Genomic DNA, 13,161 nt, shown 5'->3' on the forward strand with positions numbered 1-13,161 from the left:
TATGGAGCTTTAAAATAAAGACTGTAATAGCACAGGCAGTGAGTGCAGAAAACCATGGCAACATGTGTGCCAATCATGCTAGGAATGAACTGCGTTGCTCTCAATGAACTGCAGTCACACCGAGCTGATTTATTCTCATACTCATCTAGCCATCTCGGGCTGACAGCAACTCAGCACTGAAGAGACTCACACGTTCCTTTTATTTCCAGCACAGAACTGAATCACGTATGATGATTGCTCCCATTTGCTCCAAGAGGCCAAGATCAGATTTAAAGCTAATTCATGTCATTTTCACTTTTAATATACTGTCTGCTTAATATGCAGTGACAACTGTAAAATATAATTTATTGTAGGTTATACAAAGCATCACCATAGCGCTATTAAAACATTACAGATGTATGAACATTGGGCCAACCGTGAGTTTAGGGGCGGGACTAGCTGTTTATTTGACTAATAATAAACATGGGAAATAGGAAACCTGTTTGAAACTGTCTGCTATTTCTTTTGGTGTCGCTAGTGGCTCAGAAATCTCCTCTTTGCACTTATTTTTGCTTTCTGAGCAAATTGGTGAACAGATTCACATTGTTTACCACCAATAAAATGTATTTTAGTTTTACAAAACAAATTATATAACAGTTCTTTCCTAGAAGAAAGTGTTTAAATGAATAATGTGTCATGTAATGTTATCAATGATCTGTTTGACCATCATAGCATACCTATATCATATCAAACACAAGCCCTTGATTCTTGAAATGGAGAGTTACCGGTATTTATTTTAATAATCACAATCTATTATGAACAATCTCTCAAAACAAACTTTGCAATAACCCATGTGTGATTAATAATATGGATTGGTTGTATGACTTAGCTTACCAATAGTTTTTAAATTACTGTTTTTAAAATATAAGCCTGAATTTAACATAAATGCATGTCCAAAAAAAAAAATCACTGTTTTGGCTCTGTGTTTGCAATTGCAAAGCATTATTTATTTTAACTTATATGTCAGACTCTGTTCCGTGTTTCGTGTGTGTTTTGCTCCCCCACGTGCTCCAGGTTATGTCCATGCCCATATTTGGTCCTTCCTGTTTCCTGTTACTATTATGTTTATTGATCATAGGTGAGGTGTTTCTCATCATGTCTTGTGTAGCTATTTAAGGTGTTTCCTGATGTGAGTTCTCTGTCCGGTTTTGAACGTCAATCCTCGTGTCCTACATGTGATTCCTGTGATGTCAATAAAGACGGTTAATCCTGATTCTCCAGCGTTCTCCTCGTTCCTCGCTCTTCACCATAGGTGCACCGTGACAGAAAACCGGACTGATACAGAAAAGAGAGCGGACCCCTTCTCCCCATTTTGTTTCCGTTTTGAAAAGTACGGTGGCAGAACAAATCACAATTCTGAAAACAAAATAACAAATTACAAACGCAAATGCAATTTTGAAAAACAAAATAACAATTCAGAAAACACAACAACAATTCAGAAAACATTATAACAAGTCAGAAAACACAAGGACAAATCTGAAAACAAATTAACAAGTCAGAAAACACAACGACAAATCAGACAAACCGGAAAAGGTAGGTATAGTTTGAGACAGCGCCATTGGTTTGAGATTACTCACCGCTGACTGGACGAGACATTTGTCAATCAACGTATACAGGAAGAACCAGCCGAAGAACAGCAGAGACGTGGTAGAAAGTTCGGAGATGGTATTAAAGTAGCTCAGTTTAAATGTATTGTATGAATTGCCCTTACTCTGGAATAAAAAATACGGAGTGTATATTTAGATTTAGTTAAAAGTGGTAGCAGAACATGAGCTCCAGTGGCGCAGATGGATAAGTGCTTGGCCTTGGCTTTTTGCCGCGATCGACCCCGCCTTTTACCAAACTTTTTTTCCCTCCCTTTTCAAATCTCGTATCACATCGTAAAGGCATTTATTTTCAATAAAAATTAAGGAAATAATCAAAAAGTTGAAAATAAAGTATGGGGTAGGGTTAGGGTAGGTGTAGGGAGGGCTTTATAATTTACACTCGATACGTTATTATTGCATACTGTTTTATAATGTACTACAATACTGAAGTACAGATAATTGCCACTATTTGCAACAAGTAGTATACTTGATAGTAGAAATCCTGCTATTTTAACAGTGTAACTAGGTATTTGCACTTAGTGTAAATAGCATATTGCTAAAAATACTGCAATTTTCACTTAGTGTAAATAGAATCCATTGCTAATACGAGATTTGAAAAGGGAGGAAAAAAAAGCTCAGCAAAAGGCGGGATTGAACGTCAAAAAGTTGGTGATACGCGCTTATCCATCTGCACCACTGTACCTGATGTTTCATAGCCACGTTTTACTAAATGTAAATATACACCCCATATTTTTTATTCAATAGAATGGGCAATTCATACAATACATTTAAACTGAGCTACTTTAATACCATCTGTGTGTCTGCACATTACAATTAAACCTTCGATGGTCGAGCTTTTCCAGACTGTTGAAAGACTCTGGCAGGCCGACGTCCTACCCATCAGGTCAGAGGGTCTGGTTACAAGCTCAAAACAAGATGAAGAAGCCATTAACCTTCTACAGACTCAGACCACCAGAGTATTGGTTGACGGAGTCAGCCGATATGCAACCCCACTCCTTCGCAAGAAAGACATGCCTCTTATTCAGGCTCCTAAAGAGGCAGTGCTGTCCAACTTAAGAAGCACAGAAAAGCGACTGGAAAGGGACCCCATCAAAGCAGCTGCATACAAGGAAGAAATAAAGAAGCTAGAAGTATCTTACTATGCACGCAAACTTCCTCCTGAAGAAGTCGACGTTGGGGGTGAGTCATGGTTCATTCCTCACCATATGGTTCAACATAACGGAAAGAACCGTGTGGTTTTTAACTGTTCGTTCCAGTTCAGAGGCCACAGCTTGAATGACTACTTACTGCCTGGACCTGCGCTAGGCCCCTCCTTATTGGGCGTCCTGTTACGTTTTCGTGAGCATACAGTGGCGGTGAGTGGAGATATTAAGGGGATGTTTCATCAAGTCTGCCTCCTTCCTAAAGATAAACATCTCCTCCGCTTTGTGTGGCGGGACTTGGATAGAACCAAACCTCCTGATGTCTACGAGTGGCAGGTGTTGCACTTTGGCACCACTTGTAGTCCATGTTGTACCATTTACGCCCTTCAACGGCACATCATGGACCATAGCAATTCTGGTGATGATGTCAGAGCCACGGTAGGGAGAAACTTCTACGTAGACAACTGCTTGCAGAACCTACCGTCACCCGAAAAAGCAAAACAACTTGTGGATAAACTCCGCCAACACCTGGCCAGTGGTGGTTTCGATATTCGTCAATGGGCAAGTAATGTTCCCAGTGTGGTTGAGCACCTGCCATCAGATGCACGATCGAACAGCACAGAGCTGTGGCTGTCACAAGATCGGACTGACATTCAGGAATCCACCCTGGGTTTAAGATGGTACTGCCAATTAGACACCCTTACGTATAAACCTCGCCAAGTGACACCTGGACCACGTACCCTTCGTTACATTTACAGGGTTCTTGCAACTCAGTATGACCCCCTTGGTTTCATTCTCCCATTTACCACATGTGCTAAAGTCTTAGTACAAAGGTTGTGGGATAAGCAGAGGGAATGGGATGATCCCAACCTACCAGATGACCTCTTGAAATAGCTGGGATAGCTGAGATCCAAGACCTTACTGCAAGGTGTACCTGGCGGTACGTGGACCCTGTTAGGAATCCAGCGGATGACCTTACCCGAGGTAAAACCCTCAAAGACCTGTCAGTGACCAACAGATGGAGCCAAAGACCATCATTCCTCCTTGAACCCGAGTCAGCATGGCCGACAACTCCTACTATACAACCCCCTCAAGTCCAAGCAGAACAATGCAAGGGAATTTTTTGTGGCATTTCAACAGAAGTTACTGTCCCAAAAATTCCTGAACCTGATACCTACAGCTCGTGGAAGCAGCTAGTAGAGGCCACAGTCCAGAATCTTAAAGGACTGGAACAGCCAATAGCTTCAGATTATCTAGCTGCAGAATCGCTAATTCTACAGAAATGCCAGATTGATAGTTTCCCTGAAGAGTACAGATTACTCAAAGCTGGGAAGCCTGTACAGTCAACCAGTCAGCTACTCACCCTTGCACCAGAATTCGACGAGTCCCATCAGCTCATCAGAGTTGGTGGCCGTCTGCGTCGGGCGGAAGGACTGGAGTTATCAGCAATCCACCCCATAATTCTACATCCTCATCATTTCAGCACTAAATTGCTGATCCAGGACTATGATAACAAGCTCTGCCACCCAGGACCAGAGCGAGTTTTCGTGGAAATGAGGAGGAATTTCTGGATATTAAGAGGACGTGAAGCTATCCGTAAGCATCAACATCTATGCAGAGACTGTCAAAGGTGGAAGAACAAGCCGATTATTCGTAAAATGGCAGATCAACCGCCCGCCCGCTTGAGACTCCATAAACCACCATTCTACAGTACTGGCATGGACTGTTTCGGGCCATTCGAAATTAAGATCGGCAGACACAGTGAGAAAAGGTGGAGGATAATCTTTAAGTGCCTCACCACAAGAAGTGTTCATCTAGATCTTCTCACTTCAATCGATACAGACTCATTCCTGATGGCCTTAAGGAGGTTTGTAGCTCGGCGTGGCACACCATTCGAGTTAATATCAGACCAGGGCACCAATTTTCGTGGCGGAGAACGAGATATGCAAGAAGCCTTTTCAGCCCTCAGCCCTCAGCTACAACAACAGCTGGCCAAACAGAAAATATCCTTCCGCCTTAACCCACCAAATGCTCCACACTTTGGTGGGGCTTGGGAAAGAGAGATTCGGTCAGTGAAGAATGCCCTGCGCACCACCATTGGCTCACAAGTAGTGACCAAAGAGGTCCTACTGACAGTTCTCATTGAAGTGGAAGGTATACTCAACAGTAAACCACTAGGATACACCTCAAGCAACGTAGCTGACATTGATCCTGTAACACCTACCTACTTGCTCATGGGGCGGCCAGATAGTTCCTTACCCCCTGTAGTCTATGCAGCGACTGAGCTCATGGGGCGGCGGCGGTGGAGGCAAAGTCAGGTACTGGGTGATCATTTTTGGTCAAGCTTCATCCGCAACTATTTACGTACACTACAGTCTCGTTCCAAGTTGCATTCTGATGAAAGTAACATTTCCACTGGAGGGATAGTGATGCTTGTAGACCCACAGGTTCCTTGTGGCTAGTGGGCAAGGTTGTGAAAACCTTCCCTGGTTCAAATGGCCAGATCAGAGCAGCAGAGATCAAAATGAATGATAAGATCTAAACCTAGACCTGTTGCTCGTTTGAGCCCACTTCCTGCTTTCTCAGACAAGGATGTACCTGTTAAAGACTCAGCCCCCACAAACTGATTAAGCCTACTAAGGGGCAAATATGCTCAGCATATTTGGGGGCGGCAGTGATAAGAAGTCACAGCCAATAAGAGTGCTTGTTATTGTGTGACGTCAGTCAATGATCGCTCACTGAAGAGAAGGGAGCATCAAGTGTTCTGAGGCTGAACAAGAACGATAATTTTCCATAAGGTGGACATTTTGTGAGTAATTGAAACAATGTGAGTGTGCTTTGATATACTTTACTAGGAGATTCTTTATTTCTTTTGTCAAGTGACGGTATAATTGTATTAGTACATTATCGCTAGTTTGTTTACTCACTGGAGCAGCGATAGCAATTCGCGTGTACAAGTTCATCTGCTGTATTGCCTTCTTAACAAGTTTAATTATTCAGTTCATATATTTAAGTGATGTTTATAGGTACTAAATTCATAGTATTGAATATTGTATATATTGTGGACTGTTAATTACATGCCATTATGCATATTTACCGTTCTACTTAATGACGCAGCAAAATATAATGACCTTTCACCTACTTCTATCTGTGAGCGTCATGTGCCACCTAGCGGCATTACACAGTACTACAATTATGTTTAATTGCAGTACACGTTAAATACTTGAAGAATATGATTATTTATTATTGTTTCTTGCCTATTATGTCGATTTATTGTTATTACTGTCTACTGATTGTTATCTCTGTTAATTCCTTGTTAATTTCAGACCACATCTATACAAATGTCCACAACCTGTGCCTAAACAAGAAATGCCCTGTTGTCTGACTGTGTTGTCAATTGCTGTCAATAGCTGTTAATTCTCAATCACTTATTAAAATCTGTAACTGAATTCTGCCTCCGGTGTCCTTACCGACACACCAGTGCGAACACAAACCCACTTGAACTGGTGCACATTCAATTCTAAGTAATCCTTTTCCACACCATCTCCGAACTTTCTACCACGACTCTGCTGTTCTTTGGCTGGTTCTTCCTGTATACGTTGATTGACAGATGTCTCGTCCAGTCAGCGGTGAGTAATCCCAAACCAATGGCACTGTCTCAAACTATACCTACCTTTTCCAGTTTGTCTGAATTGTCGTTTTGTTTTCTGACTTGTTACTTTGTTTTCAGATTTGTCGTTGTGTTTTCTGACTTGTTATTTTGTTTTCGAATTTGTCATTGTGTTTTCTGACTTGTTATAATGTTTTCTGAATTGTTGTTGTGTTTTCTGAATTGTTATTTTGTTTTTTAGACTTGCATTTGCGTTTGTAATTTGTTCTTTTGTTTTCAGAATTGTGATTTGTTCTGCACTTCTCTGCCACCGTAGAAAAGTCTTTTTGTTTCATGTTTGTTTCTCCCTGCGATCATGGGAATCGCCGCTCATTTCTCCGCCTTAGCCTGCAGAGATCTCTCCTTCTTCGAGTACGCCTGGGAATTCTGCGGGCTCGCCGCGGCGATGGCATTGGATGACGCCACCATCAATTCTCTGTTCTGGCTTGGGGCCAACTACCATCGCCCCATGGACCTCCCAGACACCAAGAGACTATGCTGGAGGGAAACAATCTACTGGTGTCTGGGGAGTGTCCAGACCCGAGCCAGAACGAGCTCTCTCCAGCCCACCGGCCGCTCCAAAGTCAAGCCCGCCGGCGGTTCCTCAGTCTAGCCCGCCGGCTGCGGCTCACTCAAGCCTGCTGATCACGCCTTTCACCCCGAACCTAAAAGGGGTATCTAAGGAGGAGAAGGTGGTCGGCTCCAGCCCCAGAGCTCGCTCCAGTGTTGGCTCCAGCCCCTGAGTTCGCTCTAGTGCCAGCTCCTCGAAAGCGCCTTGCTGTGCCTGCTCCTCCAGAGCACTCTCCAGTGCCAGGTTCTCGTAAGTGCTTCCCAGTTCCCGAATCCAGCTCAGAGTGGGCTCCTGTCCCCGAGTTTAGCCCACGGAGGGCTCCAGTCCCCGAGTTTAGCCCAGAGAGGGCTCCAGTCCCTCGAGTTTAACCCAGAGAAGGCTCCAGTCCCTGAGTGTAGACAGAAAGAGCTCCAGTTCCCATGTCAAGCCTAAGGAGGGCTCCAGTCTGTTCCGCCATGGCCTCCTGAGTTCCCTGTTCCACCAATGCTTCCTGAACTGTATGCTCCGCCATGGCCTCCTGAAATGCCTACTCTGCCATAGCTTCCTAGTCTGCCTGCTCCGCCATGGCGTCCCGAGCTCCCTGTGCCGCCATGGCACCTTGGACTGCCTGATCTGCCCTGGAGGTATTCCCTGTGTCCCAGTCCTGCACCAGCCTCCAGGGCACCCACCCCAGTAATGTCAGACTCTGTTCCGTGTTTCGTATGTTTTGCTCCCCCACGTGCTTCAGGTTATGTCCATGCCCATATTTGGTCCTTCCTGTTTCCTGTTCCTATTTTGTTTATTGATCCCAGGTGTTTCTCGTCTTCCCCTCGTCATGTCTTGTGTATTTAAGATGTTTCCTGTTTTGAGTTCTCTGTCCGGTTTTGAACGTTGATCCCCATGTCCTATGTGTGATTCCTGTGATGTCAATAAAGACTGTTAATCCTGATTCTCCATTGTTCCTCGCTCCTTATTCCTCGCTCCTCACCGTAGGCGCACCGTGACAAGTGACGTAAAAGTACTTCTCCATATATTATCAAATAAATAATAAAGCAATCCTATATATATATATATATATACACACAAATAAATGCATAGCGATGTGAAATTAGTTCTCCAGATATCATAAAATAAATAATAAATCAATCCTATCAATAAATGTTAACCTAAGTACTAAGATTTCATCTATGAGCAGGTTTGTTTGTTTGTTTATATATTTATTTTTGTCGATTTGCCACAGTGTTTAGAATAAAATACGAATCAGCGGCTGTGCAAATAAACAGAACACAGCAGGGCATTAATGTGTAGCGTGAACTGGAAAGTCTGGTTAATGAGTAACTGTGCACGTCTTCTTTAGCACATGTAACCTGTTTATCACGTGCAGGCTAGCGACCCACTGAGATCCTTTGAGAAGATGACCTTTATCATTCACCCTCAGCATTGATAGCCTGTTTGTTACTAAAGATTTTTTGCTAGACACAATACCTTCATCGTCCTTCTGTTCGTGACTGCTGCATCATCTCCATCACTTTAATAAATGAAGCGTGCGGCATGTGATCTGGCATCAAAGGCTTTGATGGAGCTACATATGGCAAGCCAAAAATGGCTTAGCCTACTTTGATATTTTCTGTTGAATAAATAATTAGCTGTGTCTCAAAAACGTACCTACTTAGCTGACTATATAGAATATTTTAGGGCTTTGGTGTTTGTTCACTAGTTTTGAGACATTGTATTTGGTTTTTTATGTGCAGGTGTCACTTTCACTGGTTGTCTTAAGGCCGGGACACACCAAGCCGACTTCAAAGAACTAGCGGCGATGAAAGCCGACGGTGTTATCACCTCATGTTGGCAGCGTCGGACCTAAAAGCTGCACTAGAACACACCTCACAGACTACAGCCGACGGCAAACTAACACATGTGTTCTGCGCATGCGTGAGAGGAATTAACCGTCTATATCAGCAGCTATCAATAGTATATATTCGTCATTCAAAAGGAGAAACCGAAACAAAGATATATGAGATAAACGCAGATATACGAAATGTAAACAAAGCACTTGCTTACCACTTTGAATATCAGTAACGTTGATAACTTTAATTATTGTAAGCGGCTCATGTTGTTATGAAAACATTTGCGTATTAGAATGATTGGGAAAGATCACGTAACATTTTGTCTGTACCGCCTTCATTTACGTGCTTGTTTTCATCACTTTCGCTTTAATTCTCGGGCACTGACTCGTTTGCTAAATTGAACATCCAATCAGAGCTCTCACTCATGCCGACGGTCCCGACAGCCTTAACGCCGATTCAATATGTTGAATCAGGCAAACTGCCGCCGACGTGAGCCCGACGAGAGCCGAAGAGTAGAACACACCAAGCCGACGATCGGCCATTGGCCAACGTTGTTTGGTGTGGAACGGCCTCTGTCAAGGGAGAATCGAGATGTGAAAGTAAACGTCTTTCAGGTCAACCGCTGAAAGACGTTTACTTTCACATCTCGATTCTCCCTTGACACAGGCCGTTCCTATGGTTTGCGGCCTTTAACAGCAACTGTTAAGCTTCTCTGTAATTTTTCTCATGGAATATCTAACTTCTAGTCATATGTTCAATTATGTTTAGTGTAGTTTTTTACTTACAGATCATATATCTATAGATTGAAATCTTTAGAACCTATAGAATTGAATCAGACGTTCAGGATAAATATTCTTTAGAAATCTATGCAGCCAATAGCCAGAACACGTTAGTTCCTTATCTGTCAGTCACTATGAGTTATGTCGTGACGACATTTGGGGTCCTACCTGGGAGCCCCAATCACCTCTGAGTTTAAGAAAAAAGGCCAATGAAAATTTGTGAGTGGATTTTGCATGCCAAGCCACTCCCCCTACATACGGGTATAGAAGATGGCAGCATGCATCCACTCATTCAGATTTTTGCTTCTGAGCAGAGTGGGTGAGAACGCAGTTCACAGCCATTCACCTCGCCTGCTCTTCTGGGTTTGGCGTAACGGTGCAACAGCGGTGTACCCCTTCACTCAGCGGTGATTCATTTCACAAAAGAGCAATTTCCTAAAAGAGCAAATCACAGATGGTCTGTCTTTTTAAAGATGCCATTCCATCCGTGTCCTCTTGGTTTTGGTCTTTTCGGTCTTAATGGTCTAAGAGCGCCATCTCTGGCTCAACCTGGCTGAGATGAGAGATGTCAACAAAGTTTGCTTACTTGACGCTCCCATCTCCCAGGTTTGCCTGTTCGGCGACACTGTCGAAGACTTTGCCCAGCAGTTCTCGGCAGTACAGAAGCAGATTTAGGCCATCAAGCATATCTTGCCCCAACATGATCCTCCTGCTGCCACTATTCCGTTGAGGGCTGGCCAACAATCTGGTCGTCGCCGTGGGCACCCTCCTGCAACCTCCACAGCAGCTCCGTAGCGCTCTGATATTATATCAAGGCTGGCACGTCAAGTTCCATGGTTTGATTCAGTACGCCAGGCGACCCTCCCCAGGTTCAGCGGCGTTCTCGAGACTTTGGTGATAGTCCGAGATGCTCCTGTCCTGCACGAGGAGATTGCTGTCCTTCTGGTGAAGGATGCAATCGAGCCTGTCCCTCCAGGCGAGATGAGGCAGGGGTTCTACAGCCCTTACTTCATCGTGCCCAAAAAGAGCGGTGGCCTTTGGCCGATCCTGGATCTGCAAATTTTGAATCGGGCCCTTCAAAAGCTACCGTTCCTGTTTTCAGAGGAAATTGTTTCAGTGGTACCACTGTCCTGCCTCTGAAGGAGGAAAACAGGACAGTGGTACCACTGAAACAATTTCAGAGGCTCCTGGGACATATGGCATCCGCAACCATAGTCACGCCGCTCGGATTGCTTCATATGAGACCACTTCAGCTGGTTACACAGCCGAGTCCCGAGATGGGCATAGTGCTGTGGCACACATTGTGACGTTATCACGGCGATGTGTCGCCGCACATTCAACCTGGTCAGACCTTGCTTTTCTATGGGCCAGGGTGCTCTTAGAACAAGTTTCCCGGCATGTTGTTGTCACGACAGATGCCTCCAGGACAGGCTGGGGCACTACATGCAATGGGGAGGCATCCTTAGGGTCCTGGATGGGGCCTTGAATGCTTTGGCACATGTCAAGTCAAGTCACCTTTATTTATATAGTGCTTTTAACAATACAGATTGTGTCAAAGCAACTGAACAGCATTAATTAGGAAAATAGTGTGTCAATAATGCAAAATGACAATAGTAAACAGAATTTTTTTCAAGGCAGTTCATCATTGAATTCAGTGATGTCATCATCCAGCTCAGTTCAGTTTAAATAGTATCTTTGCAATCATTTGCAATCAAGCCAACGATATCGCTGGAAATGAAGTGCCCCCAACTAAGCAAGCCAGAGGTGACAGCGGCAAGGAACCAAAACTCCATCTGTGACAGAATGGAGAAAAAACCTTGGGAGAAACCAGGCTCAGTCGGGGGCCAGTTCTCCTCTGGCCAGACAAAACCAGTAGTTAAATTTCAGGCTGCAGCAAAGTCATATTGTGCAGAGGACTCATCTGGTTCCTGTGGTCTTGTCCCGGTGGTCGTCTGAGACAAGGCCTGTATCTGGGGCCCATCTAGTTGTCCTGGTCTCCGCTGTCTTTCAGGGCTGTAGAGGTCCTTTCTAGGTGCTGATCCACCATCTGGTCTGAATACGTACTGGATCCGGGTGACTGCAGTGACCATCTGATCTGGATAAAGATTGGATCTGGTGGCTACGGTGACCTCGGAATAAGAGAGAAATATTAGCGTAGATGCCATTCTTCTAATGATGTAAAAAGTACATCAGGTGTTAAGAGAAGTGTTCCCGGTTCCGGTTGACCTAATTAATGCAGCCTAAAAAACATTAATCTAACCTTGAGGTCATAAAAGCATGGATTAACATTTCTGCATTTGACATTGAGAGAATAGGTTGTAATTTAGATATATTTTTTAGATGGAAAAATGCAGTTCTACAAATGCTAGAAACGTGGCTTTCTAAGGAAAGATTGCTATCAAATAGCACACCTAGGTTCTTAACTGATGACGAAGAATTGACAGAGCAGCCATCAAGTCTTAGAGAGTGTTCTAGGTTATTATATGCAGAGTTTTTAGGTCCTATAATTAACACCTCTGTTTTTGCAGAATTTAGCAGTAAGAAATTACTCATCATCCAGTTTTTTATATCGACTATGCATTCCGCAAGTTTTTCAAATTGGTATGTTTTGCCGGGCTACGAAGAAATATAGAGCTGAGCATTTTCGGTAAGTGAAGAGTGCCTTGTGTTCGGCTGGCCTACTCTCACGTTGTCCTAAGACCCCGGCCTGGATACATGCCCAAGGTTCCCACTATTCCCTTCTGGGACCAGGTGGTGAGCCTTCAGTGCGTTGTGATTGGCCGGATACCTCAAGCGTGTGACGGAAATGTTACGTCCCTTATCATACTGTGATGCCGTCTCCCGGCACGACCAGACAAAACTAATAAAATCCATGAAAAACTAGGTATTTGTTACATCCAGTGGGGACATAATTACGGATTATAATGACTTATACTGTCTTTTTACGCGCTGCGTTGCATCGCGCCGCAAAAACATAAAACCATGTCTGCATTTGTGATCGGAGAAATGACAAAAATCAAGCGCTACTCTACACTGCTCAAAACTCGTGTTTGAATCATCAGTGGCAAATCCTTTAAATTAAAACGTACTTACAGTCTGTGAGTCAGAACAGCCGGCATTGTTGTCTACTCTCCCAGGATCAGGAAACAGTCCTCCATAAAAAGCACTGCACACATCTTAATATTTGGGTTGAACTGTTCTGGAACAGTGTTGTAAATAAAACTTAACCACTGATTTCTAGTCGTGTCCTTCCAAAAGAGCCAGCGGCTTGAGTGAGTGAAGGTCGGCGGGCTTGCGGCAACCACAAGTGACAACCCCGGGCTGGACTCCGCTTTGTCCATGGTGAAAGCCGATCCGGTGATCCACAGCGCGAAGTTGATGTATTTCCTCAGCGACCAGCACGGATCAGCTCTAGGCATGACGAAGCGGATATTGTCCTCTTTTGGAAGACCAAACAAAGTAGTTTCGCTTTCACAACGAAACACACAGTGTCTCCACGACATGGCGGCGGCGGCAACAATACTACAGCAAGAATAAAAGTTACACCT

This window comes from Sinocyclocheilus grahami, unplaced genomic scaffold (genome assembly GCF_001515645.1).
Source record: "Sinocyclocheilus grahami isolate Dianchi unplaced genomic scaffold, SAMN03320097.WGS_v1.1 scaffold1059.1, whole genome shotgun sequence".
In the NCBI taxonomy this organism is placed as follows: Eukaryota; Metazoa; Chordata; class Actinopteri; order Cypriniformes; family Cyprinidae; genus Sinocyclocheilus; species Sinocyclocheilus grahami.